General features: G+C 37.1%; 1 pseudogene; it reads right to left on the bottom strand.

Annotated features, from left to right (window-relative positions):
- Positions 1-3,882: 3,882 nt before the first annotated feature.
- Positions 3,883-3,982, bottom strand: LOC114048183 (annotated as a pseudogene).
- Between the last annotated feature and the right edge of the window lie 1,514 nt (positions 3,983-5,496).

Raw genomic sequence — 5,496 nt, 5'->3', positions numbered from 1 at the left:
GATCCAAAATTGTATTATAAAAGAGCAATCATGAAAACTACTTGGTATTGGCTAAGAAATAGAGTGGTGGATCAGTGGAATAGGTAAGGTACATAAGACACAACAGTCAATGACTGTAGTAAAATACTATTTGATAAACCCAAAGACTCTTGCTTCTGGGATGACCTCACTCTTTGACAAAAACTGCTGGGAAAACTGGAAAATAGTATGACAGAAACTAGGCATAGACCAACATCTTACACCCTATATATATGAAGATGAAGTAAAAATAATTTCAAGATTTAGATATAAAGGCTGATACTATAAGCAAACTAGAAGAGCAAGGAATAGTTTACCTTTCAGATCTATGGAGAAGGGAAGAATTTGTGACCAAACAAGAGATAGAGAATATTATGAAATGCAAAATGGATAATTTTGATTACATTAAATTGAAAAATTTTTGCAAAACAAAGCCAATGCATCCAAGATTAGAAAGGAAGCAGAAAGCTGGAAAACAATTTTTACAGCCAGTGTCTCTGATAAAGACCTCATTTCTCAAATATATAGAGAACTGAGTCAAATTTATAAGAATACAAGTCATTCCCTAATTGATAAACGGTCAAAAGATATGAGCAGGCAGTTTTCAGAGGAAGAAATTAAAGCTATCTGTAGTCATATGAAAAAATGTTCTTAATCATTATTGATTAGAGAAATACAAATCAAAACAACTCTGAGGTACCACATCACACATATTAGATTGGCTAATATGACATAACAGGAAAATGATTAATGTTGGAGAAGATGTGGGAAAATTGGAACACTGATGCATTGTTGGTGGAGTAGTGAACTGATCCAACCATTCTGGAGAACAATTTGGAACTATGCCCAAAGGGCTATAAAACTATGCATACTCTTTGACCCAGAAATACCACTTCTAGGTCTGTATTCCAAAGAGATCATAAACATGGGGGAAAGACCCACAAGTACAAAAATATTTATAGCAGCTCTTTTTGTGGTGGTCAAGAATTAGAAATTGAGGGGATACCCACCAATTGGGGAATGGCTCAACAAGTTGTGGTATATTGGGGCAGCTAGATGGCACAGTGGAAAGACCACTGGTCCTGAAGTCAGGAGGACCTGAGTTCAAATCCAACCTCAGACCAAACACTTGACACTTACCAGGTGTGTGACCCTGGGCAAGTCACTTAACCCCAATTGTCTAAAAAAAAAAAAAAAACCAAAAACAAAAACAGGTTGTGGTATATGAATGTAATGGAATGCTATTGTTCCATAAGAAATAATGAGCAGGCAGACTTCAGAAAAACCTGGAAAGACTTGCATGAACTACTGCTGAGTGAAGTGAGCAGAACCAGGAGAACATCATACACAGTTAACAGCAACACTGTATAATGACCAACTCTGATAGACTTAGCTCTTCTGAGCAATGCAAGGATCTAAGACAATTAATTCCAAAAGACTCATGATGAAAAATGCTATTCACATCCAGAGAAAGAACTATGGAGTCTGAATGCAGATCAAAGCATGTTATTTTTCCTTTTTTTTTTGTTTTTTGTTTTTTGTTTTCTTTCTTTTGGCTTTTCCCTTTGGTTCTAATTCTTCCTTACAACATGACTAATGTGGAAATATGTTTAATATGATTGTACATGTATGGCCTATATCACATTGCATGCTGTCTTGGGGAAGGGGGAGGGGAAGGAGGGGGAGAAAATTTAAAACTCAAAATCTTATAAAAGTGAAGGTTGAAATCTAAAGATACATAAAAACATGAATTTTTAAAAATAAAAAAAGAAGAAAAAGAGCATTTTGTTTGTGAAACAGTCAGGAGGCCAGTGTCACTGGATCATAGAGTGTATGAAGGTGAATAAAATGTAAGATGACTAGATAGGTAGGAGGGGGCCAAATTATGAAGGGCTTTGAATGCCAAATACACAATTTTGCATTTGATCCTGGAGGCAATAGGGAGCCAATGGAGTTTATTGAGTAGGGAGCATGACATAATCACACCTGCACTTTAGGAAAATCATTTTAGTGGAGGAATGGAAGATGGATTAGAGTGGAGATAGACTTTAGGCTGGGAGCCCTACCAGCAGGCTGTTAGCTATGAAATAGTCTAGGCATGAGGTGATGAGGCTTGTACCCAGGGTGGGGTGGCTGTATCAGAAGAGAGAAGGGAAAGAATTAAATGTTGCAAAGGTGAAATTAACAGATTTTTGGCAACAGATTGGATGTGGGGGAGGTGAAAGATAGTGAGGAGTCAAGGATGACACTTTGGTTGCAAACCTGAGGGTCTGAGAGGATGGTGTTGATCTCTATGTAATATGGATAATGAGTTCAGTTTTGGACATATTGAGTTTAAGATGTCTATCAGGCATCCTGCTTGAGATGTCTGAAAGGCAGTTGGAGATGTGATGGAAAGTCAGCAGAGAGGTTGGGGCAGGAAAGGTAGATCTGAGAGTTACTGGCACAGAGATGGTACTTAAATCCACGGGAGTTGATGATATTGCCACGTGAAGTAGTATAGAGGGAGAAGAGAAAGAATCTCAGGACAGAAACTTGTGAGACACCTATGGTTAGAGGGCATGATCTGGATGAATATCCTACAAAGGAGATTGAGAAGGAGCATTCATGTAGGTAAAGAAGAATCAGGAGGAGTGGGTTGTGTCTGGAAAAACCTAGAGAGAAGAGAGTATCAAGGAAGAGGAGGTGATTAACAGTGTTAATAGCTTCAAAGAGAATGAAGATTGAGAAAAGATCTTTGGATTTGGCAGCTAAGAGATCACTGGTAACTCTGAAGACTAGTTTCAGAGGAATGATGGGAAACCAGATTATAAAGTGTTAGAAAGAGTGAGAGGAGAGAAAGTGGTGACCGCTTTTTTAAGGAGGTTAGCCACAAAGGGCAGAAGAGATATTGGATGGTGAAGAGGTGGAAGGATCAAGAGGTTTTTTGAAGAGGGTTTTTTGAGGGGAGGCATGGGCATATTTGTAAGCAGTAGGAAATGATCCAATAGACAGGGAAAGATTGAAAAGAAATGACGGAGTGAGGATGACAGAGGGGACAATCTGTTGGAAGAGAAGGGATGGAATGAGGCTGCTTTGTAGGTAGAGAGGTTAGCTTTGATAAGGAGTAAGGCCATCTCTTTGTGTAAAACAGAGGAGATAGTGGCAGAAGGCATGAGTAATATGAGATGAGGAAGAAGGGAGAGGAGGAAGCTCATGGCAAATCGCCTCAATTTTCCCTGTAAAACATGAAGCAAGATTCTCAGCTAAGAAGGTGTGAGAAGGGGGAACCACAGGAAGTTTGAGGGGGGATGAAAAAGCTTAATTGAACCATTGTGGAGAGTAGGTTTGTGAGTTGATAAGGGAGGTATAGTAAGATTGCCTAGGAGCAGTGAGGAACATAAATGTATAGTGGACCCAATCAGAACAGTTGCATGATTTTCTCTGTCTTCATTCAATTTACCTTCATATTATTGTTATGGTTATAGCGCAAACGGTTCTCCTAGTTCTGCTCTCTTCACTCTGCTTCAGTTCATACAAATCTTTTCATATTTCTTTGAATGTCATATTCCTTATTCATTTTTTGTTTTTTCTTTTATTTATTCATTTTAAACATTTATTTTTTACACAAATTTTTATTTCCAAAATCTTTCCTTCCTGCCCCTCCCCTCCACATTGAAAAAGCAAGTAATATGATATAAATTATATATGCAAAGTCATGCACAACATATTTTCATATTCATCATATTACAAAAAAAAATAAAAAGGAAGAAACGTAAAGAAAGTGAAAAAAATAAATTTCTTTTTTTTTCATATTGTATGACATTTTATTTAGATTCCATGCATGTATTTTTCTGTGTTGCCACAAGGTTGACATCCATTCTTAAAAATATGGAACGATTCATGAATTTGCGTGTCATCCTTGCGCATGGGCCATGCTAATTTCTGTATCATTCCAACTTTAATATATGTGCTGCCAAAGCAAGCAGGGAAAAAGTAAATTTCAATCTGCACTCAGAGTTCATCAGATCTTTCTCTGGAGGTGGATAGCATTTTTCATCATGGATCCTTTGGAATTGTCTTGGATTATTGTATTGATAAGAGTAGCTAAGTCTTTCACAGTTGACCATCATTCTAGTATTGCTGTTACTGTGTACAGTGTTCTCCTGGTTCTGCTCACTTCACTTTGAATCATAGACTTCCCCAGGTTTTTCTGAAACCATCTCCCTTTATATTCTATCATATGCCACAACTTGTTCAGCCATTCCCCAACTGAAGGTCATCATTTCAACTTCTAAATCTTTTCCACCACATCATTTCTTAGAGCACAATAATATTTCATTACATTCATATACCACAACTTGTTCAGACATTCCCCAATTGTTGGGCATCCCCTCAATTTCCAATTATTGGCCACCACAAAAAGAGTTGCTATATTTTTGTACATGTGGGTCCTTTCCCATTTTTATGATCTCTTTGGGATATGGACCTAGAAGTGGTATTGCTGGGGGGGTGGAATGTGAAAAAATAGGTACACTAATACACTGTTAGTAGAGTTGTGAACTGGTCCAACCATTCTGGAACATACCCAGCACATACATTGCAGGGTACGTATGCACAATTTTATAGCCCTTTGGGCATAGTTTTAAATTGCTCTTCAGAATGGTTGGATCAGTTCATCACACCACCAACAATGCATTAGTGTTCCAATTTTCCCACATCTTCTCCAACATTTATCATTTTCCTATTTTGTCATATTAGCCAATCTAATAGGTGTGATGTGGTACCTCAGAGTTATTTTGATTTGCATTTCTCTAATTACTAGTGTTTTAGAGTATTTTTTCATATTACTATAGATAGCTTTAATTTCTTTCTCTGAAAACTGCCTGTTCATATCCTTTGACCATTTATCAATTGGGGAATGACTTGTATTCTTATAAATTTGACTCAGTTCTCTATATATTTGAGAAATGAGGCCTTCATTAGAGACACTGGCTGTAAAAATTCTTTCCCAGCTTTCTGCTTCCCTTCTAATCTTGGTTGCATTGGCTTTGTTTTGCAAAAACTTTTCAATTTAATGTAATCAAAGTCATCAATTTTGCATTTCATAGTGTTCTCTGTCTCTTGTTTGGTCATAAATTCTTCCCTTCTCCATAGATCTGAAAGGTAAACTATTCCTTGCTCTCTTAGTTTGCTTGTAGTATCAGCCTTTATATCTAAATCTTGAAAACATTTTTACTTTATCTTCATATAGGGTGTAAGATGTTGGTCTATGCCTAGTTTCTGTCATACTATTTTCCAGTTTTCCCAGCAGTTTTTGTTAAATAGTGAGTTCTTATCCCAGAAGCAGGAGTCTTTGGATTTATCAAATAGTATTTTACTACAGTCATTGACTGTTGTGCCTTATGTACCTTACCTATTCTACTGATCCACCACTCTATTTCTTAGCCAGTACCAAGTAGTTTTCATGATTGCTCTTTTATAATACAATTTTGGATC

This window comes from Vombatus ursinus, unplaced genomic scaffold (genome assembly GCF_900497805.2).
Source record: "Vombatus ursinus unplaced genomic scaffold, bare-nosed wombat genome assembly UNPS02001876.1, whole genome shotgun sequence".
Taxonomy (NCBI): domain Eukaryota; kingdom Metazoa; phylum Chordata; class Mammalia; order Diprotodontia; family Vombatidae; genus Vombatus; species Vombatus ursinus.
The sequence above is the reverse complement of the archived record's forward strand: the minus strand, read 5'-3'. Positions and strand labels throughout refer to the sequence as shown.